Below are 25301 nucleotides of genomic sequence, written 5' to 3'. Positions count from 1 at the left end.
CTTTTACAACTCTGGGTGCATAGCCTTAGCTAGAGGCACACGGTTAACTATAGCAATTTTTCTTATATACCTTTTCATTGTATTGGTTAAATATATATTCATGAGGATTCTACATATTCAAACATTCCTTTGAGTTTACATGTTCCAGGAATTCTTTTAGTTTGACCTTTGACTCATCTTCTTAAAGTATATGCCATACTGCAGATGAAATTTATATTTCTTCACAAGGCCTCTGCTCTGTGGTTTGATAGTTCTTGATAACCGGAGGGTCAGTGGTAAATTTCTCTTTGCATTCTTTCTTTCAAGGTTTATTTTCCTGGTTCTTTTCAATGCTATCATACAGATAAGATACTCCACAATTATATTAAAACATTAGCTATTTTACAAAAATATCTGAGTTATTCTCACTATTGTCAGCTAGTTACACAAATAAAGGCATTAGCTACTTTAACATTACATAGTCTCTATTTTAATATTTTGCAAAAGCCTAAGCTATAATATATGTTTATCACACTAATATATAAGCTACACCAGGCCAAGGCATTGGCCACAAAAGCTGACAAATTATACTATATTAAAGCAGTTAAAAGTGATTAGAAATGGTAGTATATCAAAATCATTGTGATTAATAATATTTTGCAAAAGCCAATGCATAATAGCAAAAGCCATCAACTACATAGTTGTTTATAACATTTGGAGAGGCTTTATATCTAATTTTCTGTATTTTTCTGGGGCTGCCCACACTTCTGGGTTTATTTCAACCTATGTCTTCTCAGACATTTTACACAGTTACCACAGTGTTAGCTTCTGTATCATTTTTCATAATACTAATTTGCATTCCCACTTCAGCTATTAAATCCCTTCCCAGTAAATTGCAATCACAATTAGGAACAAATAAGAATTCATGCATTTCAAACCTATCCCCCCCCATCTACTAGAAGCAGTTGAATAAAATGCACTCACTCATGTTTTCTACTTACCCCTTAAATAATCAATTAACTTTTTGACAATTTTCCTCCCTTAGGGATAAAATTCAAGGTGGCTCAAATGGCCCCTGTTTCTATCAGGAAACACTCTTTGTCTCAATCTGGACCCACCTTAAAAGTGTCCTAGGGTGACCTTATGGTGTTTGTATCTCCAATCGTGTGTTTTGTTTATGTTTGATACTATGTTCTGTGCTTTCAGAACTGACTCTGAAAGTGAAGGTTTGTTTTGCCTTGTTATCATCTGGTTCACCTCCCCCCATGGTCTGCTGTCTAGAAAAGGCTAGGGCTGGCTGGCTGGCTTTTGCTTTGTTTGCGTGCTTGCTTGGCTTGCTTGCTTTGCCTGCTTGCTTGCTTTGCTTGCTTCTGCTTTTGCCTTTGCTTCCTAGTTAGGTTAGCTAAGCAGTCCAATTCTTTCCCTGGACTGTTGCTTTTTCCTTTCCTCTTCCTGAATACCATCCAACCTGCTCTGGACTGGGATCTGGGAAACACCAAGGAACACCAGGAGCCTGCATTTTGTGATCTGCAGCAGCCGTCCCCAGTGCTGGAGAGCAATCCCCAGCGTCCAGACCCGGGCGACCACTCCCAGGAAAGACTTTCTGGATTTGTTCATCTCTTCAGAGTGGTGAAAGAGTTTTGTTGTCATCTGGTGTTGTTAATTGTTTTGGTGCTGGGGAGTGCTTTGTTTGTTGAATAAACAGGTTCTTTTCCACTTCTCTCTCAGAGGAAATTTTTCCCTGAACCAGGTGGGTGGGGAGGGGCCGTGGGGGTTTATTTCCTGGGGGCTCCTTTCACAGGGTTTTCCCCAAATTTGCCCTAAACTAGGACAAAGTTATCAAGGGCTCCAGTGTGGTGGGTCCCTGGTATAATGGGAACCCCTGACACCCCTAACAATTAATCTCCATTATCCTCTGGACTTCCTCCTCCTGAGGATACAACTGTCACTGCAGACATTCCTGCTTCCAGTGTCCCTCTGCCCTGCAGATAGCACACTGATTCTTTCCCAACTGCTGTTTGGGTTGACTCTCCCCTGCTGAGGAGGGAATACCTCTGCCACTTCCTTGTAGCTGACCCCATCCCTTCTATCCTGAGGGACCCCTTGGGTTCTGCAGTTTATCCCTCTTGTCCTAGGGTGACTGTTATGGTGTTTGTATCTCCAATCGTGTGTTCTGTTTACGTTTGATATTATGTTCTGTGCTTTCAGAACTGACTCTGAAAGTGAAGGTTTGTTTTGCCGTGTTATCATCTGGTTCACCTCCCCCCATGGTCTGCTTTCTAAAAAGGCTAGGGCTGGCTGGCTGGCTTGCTTTGCTTGCTTGCTTGCTTGCTTGCTTGTTTGCTTGGCTTGCTTGCTTTGCCTGCTTTCTTGCTTTGCTTCCTAGTTAGGTTAAGCAGTCCAATTCTTTCCATGGACTGTTGCTTTTTCCTTTCCTCTTTCTGAATATCATCCAACCTGCTCTGGACTGGGATCTGGGAAACACCAAGGAACACCAGGAGCCTGCATTTGGTGATCTGCAGCAGCCATCCCCAGCGTCCAGACCCGGGCAACCACTCCCAGGAAAGACCTTCTGGATTCATCTCTTCAGAGGGGTGAAAGAGTTTTGTTGTCATCTAGTGTTGTTAATTGTTTTGGTGCTGGGGAGTGCTTTGCTTGTTGAATAAACAGGTTCTTTTCCACTTCTCTCTCAGAGGAAATTTTTCCCTGAACCAGGTGGGTGGAGAGGGGCCGTGGGGGTTTATTTCCTGGGTTTTCCCCAAATTTGCCCTAAACTAGGACAGGCCGTAAAAACTCTGCTATCAACTTTGCCTTTGCTTTTTCTTTATCCCTTCTTACAAACACTTGCTGTATCTTTCTAACAAGTTCATTCAGCGACTTATTCTGTCCTTCCTCTAGTCCCCCCAGCTACTGCCTGTAGGTACTCATTTTCCCACAGCTCAAAACCATTTGTTTTTCCAGTGAACCAAACCAAACAAAATTCTTAAAAGAAAATCTTAATTCTTCCACATACACTCTGCATTTCTCAGATATGTCTTCCTCCTTCTCTTTGTGTGCACTCTTTCTCACAGACCATATACCAGAGCTGGTCCCTGTCCTGCCGCAGTGTCCAAATGTCTCCTCCCTGCCCCGGCACTCCTGGTGGGTACAGATGGCAGCATCACAGACAGCCAGGCCTCCCCGCAGCCTCATGGGGGCTAGCAACAACTGCTGCCCCTGCCCCAGGGTGGCAGGGTCAGGCACTGCCTGGTGCTGAGACCCGGCTGCCCCACAGCACCCACAGGCCCCCAGCCTGTGCTCCTGGTCCCGACCGAACCTCTGCACCTGGTCCTGCCACTCCTTGCCTCAACCATATCTCTCTATACTCTCTTTCAACTAATCTTTTCTCAACATATCAACACTATTTGTCCATCTCCTGTTGTCAAGACTCCTTCTCGACTCTCCTTATTTGTCGCTATTGAAAAAGAAAGCGGCACAGACTCCAAGAAGGCTGGTTTGCACAACAGTAACTTTAATGTGAAAAACTCTCCTCTTTATAGACTGACTCGACACATTCTACCTGATTGGCTAATTGTCATGGTTTGACACGGGAAGACAATTTTTTTTTGGAAGGAAGAGGTCCATCCAGTCAGGGGTCAGGTTTAGATACTGACACTTGGGGTGACCAATTGAAGGTGGACACGCCTCTGAGAACACAGAGGGGTTAAAAGCGGAATTCCCAGGAGGACTCGTCCTTCTTTGGTCCCGGTCACCGCATGGTACGGACCTCCCCTGCCCAGCCCGGGCTGGGTGGGGGAGGGGAGCCATGCGGCCTGCACAGGTAGGCCAGGGGGTGAAGGATCGGAACCGGCTGGGCCAGCTCCTGCGGATGGAAGGGTGGAGAACATCTGGGATGTTTTTGTTCCCCCTCCCCTAAGCTAGAGGGAAAAGAGATGGAGAGCCAGCAGACACCTAGGAGTTTGCCGGCGGAGGAGAAGGAGAAGGGGGGGGGGAAGATGCCCAGCGTGAGAGATGGGAGACGGAGTCCTGGGCTGAGATTGCAGCCGTCCAGGGAGTCCGGGAATTTTAACCCTTTCCTGTGAAATGAAGGCTTTATGAAATATTACTCCTCCTGAATTTGAAGAAAAGAGAGACAGCCTGAAACCTCAGATGTTCAGAGAAGAAGGTTGGGGGGAGATGATAGAGTGGCTTTTGGCTGGACTCTGCTTGTTTACCATAGACTGAACCACTCTTTCTTTCAAGAGGGACTGCATTTTAGGGGGATGCATTGGTGAGCCAAGAGACCTTCTTCAGCAACTACCAGTTTTGGAGTGGACAGAGAGAGGGCTGAGGAGGGTGTGAGGATGCCCTCCATCTTCAGAGAAGAAGAGAAGGCGATCTCTGTCTTTTGGACCCTCGGCCCCAGGGGAAAATGGGGGGGACTCTAGTCCCGAAATGCGATACTGGACTGTTGTTCCTGGTGGTCCTTGGCAAAGCATCCTTAAAGGGGCCCTATAAGCAGTCTCTGTCCATGCACGGTGGTGAGAGCACTGTGACATGGAGAGGAGAATGTCACACTGGCCGGTGTGTCTGGGCGGTGCCACGTGTGACATTGGAAACACAAGAGGTGGCAGCTGTGTTTCCTGGGGGTCTATGGTGCAAGGGGGACTCCTCTCTTCCCCGATGGACTCAGTATTGATTATATTGAAGGGTGAAAACTTGATTAAGGATCCAAATGGGTCTCGCTGGGGTTTGGTGGAGTTGGGTGGAGGGAGGAGAAATGTTTTAGAAGGTTTTCATTTCGAATTTTGTGTGTTTTTTTTCTTTCCTTTCTTTTCCTTTTATAGTAGTAGTAGTAGTAGTGTAATAAAGTTTTTCCTTTGTTATTAAGTTTGGCCTGCTTTGCTCTGTTCTTGATCACATTTCACAGCATTTGATTGGTAAGTTGTATTTTCATGGGGCGCTGGCATTGTGCCAGCGTCAAACCATGACACTAATTAACAAGAACACTTTTCTCACAAACAATCCTTGAGAAGAACAGAAAAACAAAGAGTAGAAAAACACCACCTGCAGATTGTTTACAATAATAAGCTATCATCATTTCTCTAAAACTCCCTAAGAGTCTCACAAGTCTGCCATGAAAAAACTTATCTTGTTTTCTTGCTCTCTGACCAGGCTGTCACATCCACACTTATTGTCCTCCTGGGCATGTATTGTCAAGACTTTTTCTCAACTTTCCCTTATTGCCCTCTTTGGACATCCGTGTCTTTAATTACTTCTGGGAGAATATGCAAATGAACTCCACATTCTTTCAAGGGATTGTCAGGAAAATTAATCCACAAAAACCAGAGGTTTATGTCCAAAAGGAGGCAGAGGAGTCCTGCAACTTTATTAGAATAAAGGGAGAGGCCATGGGGCCATGGGGCATTCACCTGGGGTCTCTTGAATTTATGGAAGCCTCCTTTTATCCTAATTTTCCAGCTGAATGTCCCTCTCTCTTTCCCCTTTGGCTGAGGCACTTGAGAGGTACAGACTTCTTGAAATGCTTAATACCTAAGAGCCCCTTCTAATGTATGCTCCCTGCCCTTTGTCTTTTTCTTGTGTCAGTTAGTAGAATTCCTTATGGAATTTATGGTTCCTCCCATTGTTTCTTTCATCTCTCAGTATCCAATTTTATTTATCAGCAGACCTACAGTTTGTTTGTAAAGACAAATCTCTCATTCCATTTATCGCTCAGTGGGATGCTTCCCATTGTTTCTTTTATCTCTCAGTATCTAGCTTTATTTACCAGCAGACCCACAGTTTGTTTGTAAAGACAAGTCCCTCATTCCTTTCAGGATTCTTTGGAGATATTTTGTGATCATCATTCCTTTTGTCGGAGCCCCTTCCTAGCTTTACCTTTGCAACCTTCCATGGGTGCCCTGTTTTACCTGTGCTACCCTCCATAGGTGCCCTCCCAGGTTTGTTCCCCAAAGATCCCATTTTACTCACTGGTGAGATTTTCAGTGGTCCTTCCATGTGGACTCTTCACAGCCCCCCCCCCCCCCCGCCACCCCGGTCTGCCACTCATCTGTCTCTTGGACAGTCTCGGTGCCAGCCACCACCAAGGGGTGTTAGACACCAAAACTGGGTGAGGTGCACCTTCAGTTCTGCTTGCTGCCCAGGATCCCCTTGATGGTGGAAATACCCTGGATAAGATTCCCCAGATTGTCAGGAAAATTAATCCACAAACAGCACAGGTTTATGTCCAGAAAGGAGACAGTGTAGTCCTGTAACTTTATTCAAATAAAGGGAGAGGTCATGGGCATTTCCCATGGGATCTCTCAAACATGTAGACGATGCAGCCTCGTTTTTGTGAGGAATGATGCTCACTTTTAAAATTGCAAAGGTTTATTAAATCTTAAAATACAAAAGACTGAATAAGGAGAAAGAGCACCGCTGGGAGCAAAGGACTCAAACGCCATGTGCTCATCTACAAAATGGATGCTCTGCCTTTTATACCACTAGCCCCTCCCAAAGTCTTGTCAGTCAACTCCTTCTTTGCCATCCACTGGTGGAGATCACCTTCTTACATCTTGATTGGCGGTCAGGTGTTGCCATAGTAACAAGCCGACCCTCCCCAAATGCCCTCACTACCAAGGCCATCCCGTGACAACCATACAAGGGGGAGGGGAAAGAGGACTATGGGAGGACATATTAGAGTAACATAACTATACATCTACAAAACTTCTCCTAAGACACACATAATATTAACCCCTTAATTGTGAGAGCAAACCATCACATTACTCATCTATAACACTTTTTATCCTAATTTCCCAACCGCATGTCCCTCTCTTTTTCCCTGTTGGCTGGGGTACTTGAGAGGTACAGATTTCTTGAATCAACTAATAGACCCCCTTTCCAATGTCTATACATTTCTTTTTCTTTTTCTTTTTCTTTTTCTTTTTCTTTTTCTTTTTCTTTTTCTTTTTCTTTTTCTTTTTCTTTTTCTTTTTCTTTTTCTTTTTCTTTTTCTTTTTCTTTTTCTTTTTCTTTTTCTTTTTCTTTTTCTTTTTCTTTGTGTCTCTGTTCTTTTTCTCTAAATCTAGAGATTTAACACAGTCTTGAGTGAGTAACAGTCTGTGTCAATCAGTGGCATTCCTATGGAATTTATTGTACCCTCCATTGATCCTTTCACCTCCCTGTATCTGGCCTTATCTACCATCAGGCCCAGAGTTTGTTGTAAACACACTTCCTTCTCATTCCTTTCAGTGCTAAGACTGAGTAAGTTCCACTAGTGATTGTCACATTTCTGTTGTTGTTCCTATGTTTATATTCATGCATGTTTATATAAGTTTATATATTTTCCTAATGGTTTCCATAGTGGATGGGAAAGGTTCCTACCTCAATTTAGTTTTGGGAGCTCATATGGTTATGGAAACTAATTTATGTACCTCTTCCTATCTCCTCAGGTCAAAGTATGAAATTACCAAGGGAAACATGTGCAGTAATGGTAAGAGATGTGTTGCTGTGCAGAAGCGACAGCTGCAAAAGTGACTAGAAGAAAGACTTTGGATTGGAGAATCACTGAAAGTTTTGGCTAAGTTGAAAAAGTTTATAGTCAGATATCAGGACCCTGAAAATTATATGCTGAGGAGATTGGAATGAGTTCTGGGGATCTGACTGAAGCCTAAAATTGTGCAAGAAAATAAAACTCTATAGTCAGATGGCTACAGAGCAGGTATTTGTTTATTCAGCTCTGGGACAGAGGGGCATCTCTCTGCCAAAAACTCACTCAATCTACGTTAGCCTTCAGTCACATTTAAAAAGTCCTTCCACACAATGTCACAATGTCAACATATCATTAGCATACTCATATTTGCATAAAGCTGTGTCATGGTTTTGCAACAGTTTGTTGCTTTTGTGCATGTGTCAGTTCCTTCTGTGGTCGTCATCAGCCTTCTGGTGGTCTTTTAATGAAGGCTTCTGTAGTCTTCCTCACATTTGAACTTTTTACCTTTATCTTTGGCTGTTCTGGGGGGACATCTTTCAGATCTGCTCTAGCCGCACAGGTGTGTTCTATTACTTCCATGCAATCGTGTCCCAATGGGCTTTCTTCAGATGTTGTACCTAGGAACAAGGCTGGGTTCAAAAGGTTAGTTGTTTTTAATGTTAAATCATCTTGCTCCCTTGAGATTACCTGGAATTTCATCACTCGACTCAGGGAGAGCCAATGGCCCCTCTTCTGCTCCAACACAGTAGTTACCATATGTGGTACATAAACATCTATGTGCCTTCCCATGGTGAGCTTTCTGGCTTCTTGTATAAGGATCACAGTGGCTGCGACTGCCCGCAGACATGAAGGCCATCCGGCACTGACGTTGTCAAGTTGTTTGGAAAAATAGCCCACCGGCCTTTTCCAGCTTCCCAAATGTTGGGTTAGGACTCCCAATGCCCGACACATCCTTTCATGTACAAACAGCTGAAAATCTTTGGACAAATCAAGTAACCCCAATGCAGGAGCAGTTGTCAAGGCCTACTTTAGTTCAAGGAAAGCCTCCTTCTGTGGTTTGCCCCAGGTAAATGGCTGCGTCTTCTGGGCCTCATACAGGGGTTTTGCAATTAGTCCATAGTCTATGATCCACAGGCGGCACCACCCTGTCATCCCAAGGAAGACTCGCAGCTCATGTAAATTCTGGGGCTCTGGAATGGCACAAATAGCTTGAATACGGTTAGTACCCAGTTTTCGCTGCCCTTGTGAGATTTCACATCCCAGGTAAATCACAGTCTGTTGGGCAATTTGTGCTTTTTCTTTAGATACCTTATATCCTCCCATTCCCAGTGAATTTAAAATCTCAATTGTTACCTTTATGCAGGTTGCTTTCTCCTCTGTGGCTATCAGTATATCGTCAACATACTGTAGCAGCAGGTATTGTTCTCTCAGTACTTGCCCTCTTGCTGTCCAGGTCTCCAACTCATTTGCCAGTTGGTTTCTGAATACAGTCGGACTGTTCTTGAATCCTTCTGGGAGCCGTGTTCAGGTGAGCTGGGTCTTTCTGCTATTTCCTGGATTTTCCCACTCAAAGGCAAACAGGTTCCTACTTTCTTGGTCAAGGGGTATGCAGAAAAAGGCATCTTTTAGATCAATTACTGTAAACCATTTATATGTCTCTTTCATGGATGTTAATAATGCGTAGGAATTGGCAACCACTGGATAAATGTCCTTAGTTATTTCATTTATTGCTCTCAAATCCTGCACTAGTCTATACTCACCATTGGGTTTCCTCACTGGAAATATAGGTGTATTATATTCTGATTCAGATTCTTCTAAAATTTGGTATTTCAAGAATTTATCAATAATTTTTACCATTCCCTGCCGTGCTTCTGGTTTTATAGGATACTGTTTAACCTGTACTGCTTTTGCCCCTTCCTTTAATTCAACATGTATTGGTTGTGCTAATTTAGATTTCCCAGGTATATCTGTTTCCCATACTGAAGGAATTACTGCATCTTCTACTTCCCTGGGTATAGAGGGAGCTGTTTTTTCTTTAATCATTAAAATTTGTCCTGTCTTTGATTCAGGTATTTTCATTAAAAGCTCCCCATTCTCAAAGGTTATCACCACATCAAGTTTTGCCAGTAAATCTCTACCTAAAAGGGGAATTGGACACTCAAGCACATACAACAATTCATGCATCAGGACCTTATTTCCAAAACACAGACCTAAGGGTTGTAGGAATGGCCGATTTTCCTCCTTCCCTGTGGCCCCGACTATTGTTGTTTGTTTGTCCCCAATTTGTCTTTGCAAATCATTCAGTACAGAATACGTGGCCCCCGTATCCACCAGGAATTTTACTGCTCTATCACCTAGCTGTATGGTCACGAAAGGTTCCTTGGTATTTCCCGTATTTAATCAATTATTGTATTCACCCAGCACCATTAATTTTGCAATCTCTTGATCCTGGCTTGGCTGGTTGCCTTGGTAATACCGGTTTGGACACTCATTCTTCCAGTGACCTTCTTGCATGCAAAAAGCGCACTGGTTAAATCTCAATTTTGGCACAGCAGTTCCGCCGTGTCCCCTGCCAAGTCCACCTCCCCTCCCCAGTCCACAGCCACCCCTGCCCCTCCCTCTGATGCCTGGGTTTCCTTTCCCTTGTATTACTGCCAAGAGGTTTTGCTGTTGTCTTTTACTGGCCTCTTTTTCCCTGTTATTGTATACTTTCCAAGCTACTTCAAGCAATTTGTCCAGATTCCTTAATTCTTCCCCTTCTAGTTTTTGCAGTTTTCTCCCAATGTCATGCTGTGACTGCCCCAGAAAAATGAGAGTGAGCTGAATCTTTGCTTGTGGTATGTTGCCTTCAGGGGAGGCAACGGCGACCTGGTTGCAAGAAGCAGCACGGCAGCCCGGCCTAGTCCGGGCTACTCGGGCTAACGACACACGCAAACACCAGTGTGGTGGACGGTCGAAAAGCGTTTATTATCTTATCTCATGGGTTTAAATAGTCTTTGGGGACTTTGCTACGTCAGGGGGGGTTGGTAGGGTCTCTAGGGTTAGTCAGGAGTGGAAAACTACTGGGTTAGGTGTGGTTACATGTTCTGGGGGTGGTAGATAATGTGTTGCAGGGTGAGGGGGGAAGGGTCTTTCTTTCCGTCACATCCTGGGATCTTCCATTCGCCTGTCCCTATCTACTACAGTGGTGTATCTATTTGGAGATCTGTGTACTTTCTCACTGCTTCCTTGAGCCTTTCCAAAAACGCATTAGAGGATTCTTTCTTCTCCTGCCTTATCTCATACAATTTAGACCAATTTATAGTCTTAGGCACAGCATTGTGAACGCCTATCTGGACTCACTCCTGATATTTCTTCAGCCTCTGCATATGCCCAGGTGCTTTAGGATCCCACCCTGGATCCTCAGTTGGTAAATTATTATCTAGGGTTCCCATTACAAGCCTATTTCTGATATCCGCCCTTGCCCTTTCCTTGGCTGCTCTAAGCACCATCTCTTTCTCTGTAGAATCCATTAGGGTGTCTAATATTACTTGTATATCATCCCCATCTGGATTCTGAGTTTTCATAATAATTTTTACCACTCTTGCCTCTTTATCAGGATTTTCTCTATAAGTTCCAGCCGATTGTTTCTAAATTACTAAATCCACAGGGGAAAAAGGTACCTTTACAAACACCGGCGCCTCCGCTCCTATTCCCTGTCGTAAGGGAGCAATCACAGTCCGCTTTGGTCTACCCAGATCTTTTCTGGCCAAGACCGGGGCAGGCTTTGACCGATTCCGAGTCCTATGAGATACTGGTATCGCAGATTCACTTTCATCTCCACTATCGCTATCTCCTTTACTTCCATCCTCCCCCCTTCTATGTATCACAGGTAAATTTAGATCATCTCCAGGGGAAGAGGGGTCAGGTGATGGTGGAAGAGGAGGTTAAGGAGAGAGAGTTTGAGTGGGTGAAATAGGACGAGACAAAATAGGATTGGGTGACGCAGGTGATGAAGTAGGGGTAGGGGCAGGCAGGATAGGGTTAGGTTCTCTTGGTCTTGTGCGGGCTACCTGTAAATAAACATCTGTATCGTTCCTCTCACTCAGAGTTTCTTTCAATGCAAAATGTTCTAAACAATGTTTCTCCTTCACACAAACCCCACACTTATCACTTGCAGATGCCTTAACTACCACCAATCCACATTCAACCTGCCATTCTGGCTTATCTTGCAAGTAGAAAAACAAATAAATATACGGAACCTCATCCCATTTTCCTTTGCGTTTACAAAACAACATCAATTGCAAAATAGTGTTATGCTGCAATGTTCCATTCAGTGGCAATTTTTCACCACCTTCCATGATTTTAAAACCCTTTTACTATCAGCTCGAGCGGCAGGCGTGGACGTAGACGGAGCCAGGAGCTGGAACGGGGGGGTGGGGGGGTGGGGGGTGCTGCTGCGCCAAATAAAAGTGACCGGAGTGCCCCGCGGTGGTGGAGGTAAGCCGCAAACAAAGAGGGTGAAAAGTGATGGGAATCTACAGGCTTCTTTGCGGCTCCTTTTGCATATTCTCTCAAAGAGAGGTGAAAAAGTAGAAGAGGCTGATATAGAGCAGCTGGTTTTGTGGGCAAGTGTGAAAGACAATAGCATAGTTTTTGTTCATCAGGAAAAGCCCCAGGGATAGTGTAAGTCGCAGGAAACAGTGGGGCAGGAGGGCAGGATGTACTGCTATTAGTAGATAGTGGAATTGAGAGATCTTTGAAGGCTGCGTTACCATATTTGGAGAAGTGTTTGCAGGGTTAATGCTACCTCGGAGGAAGAAGAATAGGAGCTTTCCTCAAACGACCACCAGACAGCAGAAAAAAGACCCCTAGCAACACGCTGTGCAGATGCAGAGCACATCGAGAATGTCACAAAGTCCGGAAGTGAAGGGGTGTAAGAACTGAAAGACCGGGAAGTGCGGTGCGAGCCGTTGGTGGGAGCAGAGGCTCCCCAGCCGCCCAGCGCTGCATTTGCCCGTATTGCTTGCTTGCTAAATTAATAAAATTATAAAGTGACACAAATTGGTCCCGTGTCATAATTTATAACAGCAAGGAACAGGGGCAAGTTACAAAAACCTTTGCTGATTTTTAGTGAAACCGAATGGCAAGAACTAGGGCAGTTGCTTTGGGATGCCACGGTGGAGGGCAGAAAAATAAGAAAACAATACTGGATTTCAGAGGCATTTGGAAAAAATTTTACATACCTTGCAGAGCATGGCCGCGGAGAAAAAGGCCGCGGAAGCTGCCGTTCAGGCATTTGAGTGGTCCACACCAGAACAGATAGAGGTCCAGAAGCCATCATGGGTCGAAAACTTCTTTAGTGTTTATAACATGCGGCCAGTGCATGGGCAGAAGGCTCCAGTCAGTTCCTCTGTTAAGGAATTTGTTGCTCGTATAGACACGGGTGCAAACAGCAACGCGTCTGCGGCGGAAGTTCGCCCTCAGACGGCGGATGTTACCAGGTCACTGTTCCCCTGGAATGAGGCGAACGAGGAAGTAGCCCAGCCGCCTCTTTTGGGAGGCAGGGTGACACCTGAGGAGGCAGGCAGAGTTGGCGACGAAACGGGGCTGAATCACGAAGCTGAACACAGGGGCGGAGGTCAAGGCAGAGACCAGGGCGGAGACGGGAGCGAGGCAGCGCCAGCCTCTCACCCCCCCGTGGACGCGGCGGCGGCGGCGGTGGCGGCGGCGCGCGCAGAGGCGGGGCTCGGCGGTACCTGGCGGCAGCGGACAGCCCGGCGCGGGGAGGGGGGCCTGAACACAGCCATGCTTGCGAGATGGCAAAGGCAGCTACACAGTCAACAGCAGCACAGCCCCCCGCCGCAGTTAGCTCCTACCCTACCATGGTAGATCTGCAGTGCCCACTCCCCACCAGTCTCCGATTCCGATGACTCAGAGTTAGACTCCCCTGATATCAATTGTTGTAGGGAAAAGCGATCACAAAATAAGATGCAAAGACCAAATATATTACAGCAAAATTAGCCCAACTTGCCACCCTTTCAAATCATCAGGTTCAATCAGTGGAACCTTCCACTGAGCAGCAATTGGCATTACCAGCTGTTTTAAAAAATCCATTGCAGTCGCGATGGGCTTCAGTAGTAAAAGATGCTATTTTAGATGGAGATTAGGGAGGTTGTCAGCTCTCTGGCCTGTTCTGTCATAGTATCTATTGAGAATGCCGTGTGGAAGCCCCACGAGTGGAAAATCCTCCAAGCAGCCAAGCAGACAGTCACCACTTATGGGATCAGGTCAAAAAGCAGCAAGGAACATCATTCAATATATATTTACAGCAGATGTGCTTTGTCCTTCTTATTCATCTAATATTGCCTCCCTGCTGCTGACACCTTCACAGTTCCTCATGTTTGAAAGGGAATGGAGATGTTTGGCAATTGAGGAAGCTTTGCTTTTGGTACCAGACAAGAAAAAGTCAGCATCTTATGAGACCATAAAGCAAGGAGCCACCAAACCATGTGGACAATTTATTGATAGGCAATCAGCTGCCTTGAAAGATGCTCCTGATGTACCACCAGATGTTCAAGATCATTTATTCCGCTCACTTGCTTTTGAAAATGCTAACTCACATACAAGGACCATCTTAGCCACCCTTCCTCAAGGCTGTCCAGTCGATGAGATGCTTGTTAGAGCCACACGCGCAGAACAAAGCAACCAAGCTGCGGCATTCACAGCAACTATCCAGGATGCTATGCAACAAGGACACATGATTGCAGCTGCCTTGTCAAGCAGCAATGGTAACAACTCTCTCCATCACAGCAAAAGTCAACCTAACCTTGGATCATCTGAAACCAACTGCTTTCAATGCGGCGGAACAGGTCATATCCGGCGAGACTGCCAGAAGATTGTGTGGTGTCACAGGTGCAACACTGACAACCATGCTACAGAAGCTTGTCACAGAGCAGGAAGCGGCCAGCACAGCACGTCGAAGCACCGCATGAAGAAATAAATCGATGCCCTGACCCCACAGACTCCATGAACGGCTTCCTGTTGAACAATCAACCTGCCACCTGGGGAAGTCTTGGAGTCAATGTGGCCACAGCAACAGAAGTCACTCTGAATGATACAAAGGTAACCTTAATTCCTACCAATGTATATGGTCCACTATACAGCACAACTTCTCTAGTTGGAGGTTTGTTGCTGGGGAGATCTTCCACAAGTAAACAAGGTGTGATCATGATTCCCGGCGTCATTGATGCAGACTTCACTGGTCAAGTGAAAAATAATGGTTCATGCCTTGCAACCACCTGTGACAATTCCAAAAGGACGCAAGATTGCCCAAATTGTAGCAATTGAAATTTTCCTGCCACATTGCCAGCGTCCAAAAGAACCAACTGAATTTGAAAGACAAGACAATAGCTTTGGATCAACTGGCCATGATGTCTTCTTTACAATTGACATGAAAGATCGTCCATGTGAGAAACTACAGACTGGGGTATTGTTTATTAAGATAAGGTTAGGGAACGGAGGATATGCAAACAGCCAATGGACACAGCTTATGCAAGATAAGATAACCACAATCACTTACACCAGAGACTGCTTATACAAACAAAAGAAGACAAAGGAGACCCCACTAAAATTGGAATAAAAGGAGGCTGTTTGAACGGATCAGCACGGCAGTTGGTGGAGCGCTGTCTCCCCTGTCGTCCAGCGCTGACTTTGCTCATATTCTACTTGCTGTAATTAATAAAATTTTAATTGGATTATGATCCATTGTGGCGCAAATTTATAACAATTTCTGGTGCCGTGACTCAGATAAGGAACGGTGGGCTTTGGTCCTCCGGGGAGGCGCCCCGCGACATTTTGCGGCCCCGTGACCAACAGCTTACCCCAACCTTACCAACGAACCTAAAGTCTAGGATAATGAGCAAAGGAGAAACCGGTAAAATCCCATAAAAATTCTGTGCACGGGAGTCCGGACGAAGACGCAGGACGCGTAAGTATATTGCGAAATTATTCGCAGAGCGAAATTGTTCGCGGCGAAATTGTTCGCGGGTTTGCCGTTCGGGCGGGATTGGGTTTCCTGGAATATAACGAATGAGAGGTTCGATATACTGAACCAAGCAAGTGTGGACTCTTAAATACTGCGTTTTCCATCTCCCGCGAGGGACTGGGCCAGGAACAAGAGGAGCGAGTGAGTGTGTGTTTGTGGATATTCCAGAAGATGGGGGCGAAGGGTAGCAAGCCTTCGACTCCCATGGGAAGGGTATCTACTGTACCTAAGAATACCCCTCTGGCATATATCTTAGATAATTGGAGATATTTCCCTGGAACCCTAGGGAAAGATAAGCAAAACATGATAGAATATTGTACTAAGATATGGGGAGGGAAGAAGATTTCTAAGAATGTCTTTTGGCCAGTCTATGGATCAGAAGAAGATTGGGTAAGACAGCAATTAAACCTCTGGGTTAATAATAAAAAACTCTTTAACCCGGAGGAGAGTCAATATGCGGAAGTGTGGCTAGAAAGACCGGGAGCTGGACTTTATCCGCTGAATGAAATAAAAACAAAACAAAAGAAAAAGGACAAGTTAGACGAAACCCTTCTAACCCTCCCTCCTTACATTCCTCCTCCTGTTCCCGCAGCCCCTCCAGAGGTCCCCAGAGCGCCCACTCCCCCACCAGAATCAGAACAAGGGTCTCCCCCCCCTCCTAGACGCGTAACTAGAAGTCAAAGAGGGGCAGCTCAGATGTACCCCGTAAGGGAAATACCCATGGGGGGACCTCAACCTGTGATTGGATATATTTCCGTACCCTTAAATTCGGCTGACCTATGAGATTTTAAAAGAACCGAGATGGGAAATTTAATTAAGGACCCACTCGGAGTAGCAGAAAGACTAGATCAATTTTTGGGACCAAACCTTTATACTTGGGATGAGATGCAATCTATCCTTGGTCAATTATTTACTACCGAGGAAAGAGATATGATTAGACGAGCAGGAATGAGACTGTGGGATGCTCAGCATGCCCAGGGACCTCAAGCAGATATTAAATGGCCACTTCAAAGACCTAATTGGAATAATCAGGATCCGGCGCATAGAACTCATATGCAGGACCTGAGAACTATAGTAATTCAGGGACTTAGAGAAGCAGTACCCCGTGGGCAAAATATCAATAAAGCATTTAATGAAATGCAAAAGAAAGATGAAAGCCCTACTGAGTGGCTGGAACGACTGAGGAAAGCCCTTCAGCTATACTCTGGGGTAAATCCAAACGACCCTTTAGGGCAAGCGCTCCTCAAAACTCAGTTTGTGGCAAAATCATGGGAAGATATCAGAAAGAAGATTGAAAAGTTAGAGGACTGGCAGAATAGAGGGTTGGATGAATTATTGAGGGAAGCTCAGAAAGTCTACATAAGGCGGGAAGAAGAGAGCAGCAAGCGACAAGTAAGAATGATGGTAGCAGCGGTCAGAGAGGATCGCAAAGGGCAAACTGGTGAACACAGATCTGCTAGGATGAAACAAGGGAACGTAGTAATAGAAAAGGAACAGAGATCTTGTTTTTACTGTGGAAAGAAGGGACATATAAAGAAGAATTGCAGAGAAAAGATCAGGGATGAGGAAATATTGAAAACGGAATAGGAAAGTCAGGGGCTCTATATCTTAGGGGACCGGAGTCATCATGAGCCCTTGATAAAATTAAAAATAGGTCCCCATAAACAAAAGTTCACCTTTTTAGTAGACACTGGGGCTGAGAAATCAACTATTAAGCAAATACCTGAGGGATGTAAAGTTTCCCCTGAAAAAGTGCAAGTAATTGGGGCAAAAGGGGAACCCTTTAAAGTAAGTAAAATCAAAAATGTGGTATTTGAAACTGAAAATAAATTTGGAATGGGTGAACTCTTGCTCGTCCCTGAAGCAGAATTTTATCTGTTAGGACCATATTTAATTGTTGAATTTCAATTAGAAATTAAAGTGAAAAATCAAGAGTTGACAGTGTCTGCTTATCCTTTGACCGTGGATGATCAAAAACAAATTAACCCCAATGTCTGGTACTCTCCGGACACAATTAGGAGACTGGAAATGCCACCGATTAAAATCCAAATTTCCGAACCCCACATACCTGTGAAGGTAAGGCAATATCCCATATCCTTAGAAGGACGGAGAGGATTGAAGTCAGAAATTGATCGATTGTTGGCACAAGGAATCTTAGAGCCTTGTATGTCACCCTTTAACACCCCCATTTTGCCTGTAAAGAAACCAAATGGGAAATATCGGCTCGTACATGATCTAAGGGAAATAAACAAAAGAACTATCACTCGGTTCCCTGTAGTAGCAAATCCATACACATTGCTAAGCAAACTAGGACCCCATAATTCCTGGTATAGTGTTATTGATTTAAAGGATGCCTTTTGGGCCTGTCCACTGGCAGAAGAATGCCGTAATTATTTTGCTTTTGAATGGGAAGACATAGAGACGGGCCGGAGACAGCAATTAAGATGGACCGTGCTCCCCCAAGGGTTCACTGAATCCCCTAATCTGTTTGGACAGGCCCTAGAAGAGCTCTTAATAGAATATCAGGTACAAACGGGGAATGTGCTGTTACAATATGTAGATGATTTGCTCATAGCGGGGAATAATAAGGAGAATGTAAGAAAAGAAACCATTCGACTCCTAAACTTTCTTGCACAAAAGGGACTACGGGTATCACAAGAAAAGTTACCATTTGTGGAGGAAAAAGTGAAATATCTGGGACATTATCTGTTTAACGGCCAGAAGATATTAGATCCAGAGCGTATTAAAGGAATTCTGGAATTACCTATGCCTGTCACTAAGAGGCAAATTTGGCAGGCATTAGGGCTATTTGGGTATTGTAGGCAATGGATAGAGAACTACAGCTTTAAAGTTAAATTCTTATATGAACAACTGTCTAAAGACAAAATACCCAAGTGGACTCCTCAGGATCAAGAGCAGTTTGCCAGTCTCAAAAGGGAGCTAAGTCAAGCACCAGTTTTAAGTCTCCCAGATTTAAAACAGCCATTCCATTTATTTGTTAACATACATGAAGGAACGGCATTCAGAGTATTAACTCAGGAATGGGCCGGACAAAAGAAACCGGTGGCATACCTATCAAAGCTGTTGGACCCTGTGAGCAGGGGTTGGCCGAGTTGTTTACAAATCATTGTTGCTGCTGCCCTATTACTTGAGGAAACAAATCGCATTACTTTTAATGGAGAAGTTGTCTTATATGCGCCTCATAACATCAGGGGAGTGTTACAACAAAAAGCAGAAAAATGGCTTACAGATAGCCGATTATTAAAGTATGAGTGAATACTTATAGAATCCCCTAAACTATCTTTTAAAACTATTGGAGCAGTTAACCCCGCTGAATTTTTGTACCCAGGAGAAGGTAATGAACCATTGCACAATTGTTTTCAAACAATTGAACAACAAGCACGCATTAGGTCAGACTTAGAAGAAGAAGAACTACAATGTGGAGAAGTATTATTTATAGATGGGTCATCACGAATAGTGGAAGGTAAACGGTTGTCCGGATATGCCATCATTAAGTTGGAAAAAGGAGAATTTAAGACAAGAGAATCAGGCCCCCTGAGTGCCAGCTGGTCGGCTCAAGTCTGTGAGCTATATGCATTGAGGAAAGCATTAGTGTCACTGAAGGGAAAGGATGGAACTATATATACAGACTCACGTTATACGTTCGGAGTAGTACACACTTTTGGGAAAATATGGGAGGAAAGAGGATTTGTTAACTCACAGGGAAAAGAACTGATACACCCGGAATTAATTCGGCGAGTTCTGGGGGCATTGAAAATGCCAAATAAAATAGCAGTTGTACATATAAAGGGACACCAGCGAGGTACAAGTTATCAAGTTAGGGGAAATAATGCAGCTGATACAGAAGCAAAACGAGTGGCAGGCAATTATAATATAATTTTGACTATGCAACAAGTACCTGTTAGTAAAAATTTGAGTTTTGAGTCTGCAGAAAAAGAAAAACTAGAACAAATGGGAGCTAAGGAACAGGATGGGAAATACATATTGCCAGATGGGAGAGAAGTCTTGCCGAAGGGCATAGCACTTGAAATATTTTCAAAAATACACAGTAAAACACACTGGGGAACTCGGGCATTAGTTGATCATTTCAATCAACAGTTTGCCTGTATAGGCGTATATAATATAGCAAAGACAGTCACGGCAGCCTGCGAGACCTGTCAAAGGGTTAATCGAAACAACATAAAACAAAGACCTCCTGAAGGACGTTCCCCAGCATACAGACCTTTCTCACATATACAAGTAGATTTTACTGAACTACCTAGGGTAGGGCGTTACAAATATTTATTCATAATGGTGGATCATTTAACACATTATGTTGAGGCTTTTCCTACCTCCAGGGCAACCGCTAACCAAGTCACTAAAGTGTTACTTGAACACGTTATACCTCGATATGGAGTACCTGAAGTAATCGACTCGGACAGAAGAACACATTTTGTGTCAAAAATTGTTAGAGATATGACAGAAAGCTTGGGTATAAAGTGGGAATACCGTACACCATGGCATCCACAAAGTTCAGAAAAAGTTGAAAGGAAGAATGGAGAAATTAAAACTATTTTGTCTAAATTAATGATAGAAACCAAATTATCATGGATTAAATGCCTACCCACAGCACTATTAATTCTCAGAACCAGACCCCGAGCAGATGTAGGAATATCAGCATTTGAAATGGTGTATGGAATGTCCTACAGAATTGAAAGCCCACAAACAAATGTTTTAATTAGAGACCGTGTGATTAATGAATATGTTTCACAATTAGCAAAACATCGTAACCAGCTTTGGGAACATGGACTGATTGTGCAACGACCCCCGTTGGACTTAAAAATACACAAAGTTAAACCTGGGGATTGGATATTGATTAAAGTGTGGAAGGAAGAAACCCTAAAACCCAATTGGGAGGGACCTTATCTTGTTTTGTTGACAACAGAAACAGCTGTCCAGACTGCTGAGCGTGGATGGACTCATGCCAGCCGCATTAAAGGCCCAGTGACGAGACCCCACTGGAAAGTAATCAGTACTCCAGCTGACACCAAGATAACCCTGAAAAGATAATGCAATGATAACGACTTTATTTGATTTTTTTGCTGCATTGCCTTTTGGTATAAAGTGTGTATTGCTGTTTATATTTGCTATAATTATTTCTTTTTTTATCTATTATATATGGAAGCATACAAAGTGTGTTGAAGGAAATTGCTAGACATATGTAGCCACACAATAGTGAATATAGAAGATATGCTGATGTAAATAATATATGTACTCTAGATATACGAATTAGTTGTAATGATTTAAACTGCAATTGTTATCCATTTGCTTGTTCTAGGCATAAGGTATGCCAGGATAAATGGTGGACACGCTGTGAATGTGGATACCCTCAATATTATTGTTACCATTCCAACGAACCAGTCCTCTTTGTGGCTGAAATCTTGGCTATAAAGTGTAGAAGGGAAGTACTAACTGTGTCTTGCTTTGCCCCATTAGTTCAAGCTGCAAAGTGGGAAGCCTATATAAACAGGCAGAAATCCCGAAACAGCTGTTCTCCTGAAGAATTCCCTTGCTGCCGAGAAGATGTTGCACCCCGTGACTCGAAGCAACCGAGTCGACGGGCGAGGCAGAAGAGGAACAAACTGTGGAGAAAAGAACCAGAACAATGGGACGCAAAAGCAGCAACGGCTGAACTTCCCTGGGATTGGTAAAAATATATTTTAATTGGCAAAATTGACAGACACCCTTTTTCCTGGTATACCATTAGTCTTGATATTGATAATAACCCAGGCAGAAGGGGGAACCCACATGAACCATTTAAGTGGGAACTAATATCTTGGGAAGGAACGAGAACAATAGCCACTTTTAGCAACCCAGGTCCACATGAATTCATAGTAAAACTTTGTGATTTAGTACCAATACATTGTGGAAAACGACCTCCATTTTATATATGCCCGGCCTCTGGACCGTCTTACTGTAATTATCCCAGACACTATTATTGTGGTTATTGGGGATGTGAGGCAATAGCCTCGGGCTGGTCAGTAATTTAATGCAAGCCTCTTATCGTGCCCTTAATGAAAGCAAACCAAATTTACACAAGAATAGAAATGACAAATGGGCTATCCTGACACCAGGAGCTAAATGGGTTTGTTCAGACATTGGAGTAATGGAGTAACGCCTTGCCTATCCCTAATCTCAGTTTTGCGTACAGGTGATTATTGTTCCTCGTCGGATCTATCACACCTCTGAGGAGGTGTTACGCCACTTTGAAGGAGACCTGAATATACAAAAATGAGAACCAATTACAGTGGTAACCTTAGCTCCACTGCTGATAGCGGGTGGAGTTGGAGCAGATACAGGCATAGCCTCCCTAGTAAAAAGTCAGGAATTACAAAGTTTACAGATGGCTGTAGATGAAGATTTAGCAAAAATAGAACAATCTATCCAAAACTTAACCACTTCAGTAAAGTCTTTATCGGAAGTAGTACTGCAAAATAGAAGAGGATTAGATCTATTATTCCTAAAGGAAGGGGGGTTATGTGTAGCTCTCAATGAAGAATGTTGCTCTTTTGCTGACCATACGGGAGTAGTCCAGGACACTATGTCGGAACTTCGGAAAAGGTTAAATCAACGTAAAAAAGATCATGAGGCGGGCAGGACATGGTATGAAAATTGGTTTAATGTTTCACCTTGGCTAACCACTTTGTTGTCTGCCTTAGCAGGACCACTTATTATATTGATTCTGGGACTTATATTTGGGCCTTGTATATTACGCTGTATTTTACACGATATTAAAAAACAATTTGACATAGCTAAACTGCTTATTTTAACTACGAGGTCGGGGGCAAAATATAAAAATGCATCTATTGATGAGAATGAAGATTGTTGTGAATGTGTTATGCCACGAGGGGGTTACGCTTATTGTAATTTTGAAGTATTACCATGTGAGTGTTATGATAAATGTTGGGATTGTGGAAAAAGGTTTATTTGCAGTGCTGAGAATGAAAACAGCGTCTAATAAACAATAATAGGATAAAAAGAAAAAGGGGGAATTGTGAGAAACTACAGACTGGGGTATTGTTTATTAAGATAAGGTTAGGGAACGGAGGATATGCAAACAGCCAACGGACACATCTTATGCAAGATAAGATAACCACAATCACTTACACCGGAGACTGCCTATGCAAGATGCAAGATAAGATAACCACAATCACTTACACCAGAGACTGCTTATACAAACAAAAGAAGACAAAGGAGACCCCACTAAAATTGGAATAAAAGGAGGCTGTTTGAACAGATCAGCACGGCAGTTGGTGGAGCGCCGTCTCCCCTGTTGTCCAGCACTGACTTTGCTCATATTCTACTTGCTGTAATTAATAAAATTTTAATTGGATTATGATCCGTTGTGGCGCAAATTTATAACAGTCCATACAAGAAAATACAACTACAACGTGGTTCCCACTGCGTTCGATTGGAACCAATCCTTGGTACAGGAGCAGATGTCTTAATTATCAATCAGATGTACTGGCCATCCAACTGGCCTTTGCAAGCTCCAAGTTCCCACATTGTAGGAGTGGGTGGAATGAAGATTCCTTCAGTAAGCAGAGACCCCATCAACATCATTTTTGAAGACAATCGAGTTATTGTGACTCAATTATATGTCATGCCATTACCACAACTGCTTCCAGGACTGATAGGCAGAGATGTGCTTTCCCAGCTTGGGATGGTTTTGACCACAGATCAGCATTTTCTATGATGGCCACTGTGGAGCAGCCGCCCATCCATAAAATTACCTGGTTGACTGAAACACCCGTGTGGATTGAGCAGTGGCCAATGTCAGAAGAATGGCTGCAAATTGCTGACCAATTAGTACAACAGCAACTTGAAGCTGGACATGTTCAGCCCTCTGTCAGTCCATGGAACACCCCGATTTTCATCGTTCCCAAGAAATCAGGAAAATGGAGATTGGTGCATGATTTACGAAAGGTGAATGAACAGATGCAAGCAATGGGTGCTTTGCAACCTGGGTTGCCTGCACCATGATTCCACAAGGGTGGAGCATTGTTGTCATTGATCTAAAGGACTGTTTTACTGTTTCTTTACCATTCCACTTCATCCACAAGATACCCAGCGATTCGCCTTCACCGTGCCATCTATCAACAGAACAGCACCGGCAAAATGGTATGAGTGGGTTTCTCTCCCTCAAGGAATGCGCAATTCTCCGACCATGTGTCAGCTGTTTTTTGACTGGGCCCGGTGACCAATTCGTTGACATTTTTCCAACATTATGATTAATCACTACATGGATGACATCCTCATTACCACCAAACAGCTGTTGGCAGATGCAGACTTAAATTGGCTCTTTTCACAACTGAAGCAGCATGGATTGACAGTGTCCCCAGAAAAAATACAGCAATCAGCCCCCTGGAAATACTTAGTCTGGCTGATCACAGATGCACAAATTCTATCCCAAAAAACTTACCTTACATGTTAACATTTCTACTTTACACGATGCCCAGAGACTCTTTGGAGACCTACAGTGGGTTTGTACCATTGTAGGAATGACCAACAATGATCTGCAACTATTTTTCCCATAGCTCCATGGCAGTGATGCCAACAGCCCTTGAGTCTGCACCCCTGAACAACAAAAAGCTTTGATTCGGGTTTCAGAAAAATTACTACGTGGTTGGAGTGCTCGTTGCATTGAACATTTGCTGTTGTCACTGTTCCTCTCCAATGCTGATGCTTCCCCGCTTGCCATTGTTTTTCAATGGCAAAAGAAAAAGAGAGAGTCCCAACGTGGATCAAAAGCAATCCTGCTTGAGTGGGTGTTTTTATCCGTTCAACCAAGAAGTTGTGTGATGGGCAGGACAGATGCTCTTGCTGCGTTGATATGAAAAGGCAGAGACAGAATTTTAGAAATAGATGGAAAAGAACCAGCAGACATCAGTGTTCCTGTGAAGAATGAAGATCTAGAATGGCTGCTCAGATACTCTGCTGTGCTGCAGGAAGCACTGTTAGGTTTCACAGGAGCGGTAGAAAACAAACAACCAAAAGGCCCAATGTGGCATTTCGTCAGTCGTTATCAGTGGTTGGAAAGACCCTTGTGTTCATTGAAACCAGATGAAGGAAAAAATTGTTGCTGATGCCGGCTGAAAAACAAAAAGAGCTGTGTGGGTTTGGACACAATGAGGCAAATGGTTGAAATATCTGTCACTGTGCCTTCCCAAGTCTCGCTAGCACTAGTGGCTTTGCCGGGATTCAAACCCAGGCTGCCGGCGTGGCAGGCGAGAATTCTACCGTGGAGCCACAAAGGCTGTTGCTAGGTTCCCAAGTCTCAGCTAGGTCAGAACCTGTAGCACTGTGGCAGCAAAGGCAACTCTCATGTGCCGCTGTGGGCATGAGGTATGGCCTGTGGGAAGTCGAAGCCACCAGACTGAAAGACACGCAGAGCGACTCTGACAAAAGCAAGGAGCTGTCCTTCTGGGGGTATCAGAGTTCCGAGTTTATTGGCTCAAAGAAGATAACCTCCAAAAGGCGATGGGCACCGTCTGCCCTGCTTCTTAAAGGGGGGTGTTTTACAGTGAGCTCATGGGCATTCTGCCCCCCCTTCCCCGGGACCCTGTGACTCTGATCAAGATAACCCCTGGACCCTCTTTTCTACCCCAACGGGGTTGACGGAGAGCCAGGAAAGCCCACCCTGTCCAAAACCTATATAGATCACTGACATTTCCTGTTCGTCCTCTTTTGCCCCGCTCTCCACATGGACAACACAGAATAAAGAGAGCTGTACCAACTTCTCCTAGGGTGAGAGCCTCTTTTGAA

At 44.1% G+C, this 25301-nt stretch overlaps 1 long non-coding RNA gene across 1 annotated transcript in view; it reads right to left on the bottom strand.

The window, feature by feature from the left end:
* Window positions 1-5550: 5550 nt before the first annotated feature.
* The window catches only part of LOC140682053 (uncharacterized), an 83158-nt gene continuing 63407 nt past the window's right edge, over window positions 5551-25301 (bottom strand). The window contains exon 2 of the long non-coding RNA XR_012053289.1: window positions 5551-24628. This is a non-coding gene — a long non-coding RNA (uncharacterized lncRNA). The remainder of the gene's footprint in view (window positions 24629-25301) is intronic.

The sequence above is a fragment of the Taeniopygia guttata genome, chromosome W, assembly GCF_048771995.1.
Source record: "Taeniopygia guttata chromosome W, bTaeGut7.mat, whole genome shotgun sequence".
Classification (NCBI taxonomy): Eukaryota; Metazoa; Chordata; class Aves; order Passeriformes; family Estrildidae; genus Taeniopygia; species Taeniopygia guttata.
Note: the sequence above shows the minus strand (reverse complement) of the source record. Positions and strands in the feature narration are given on the sequence as shown.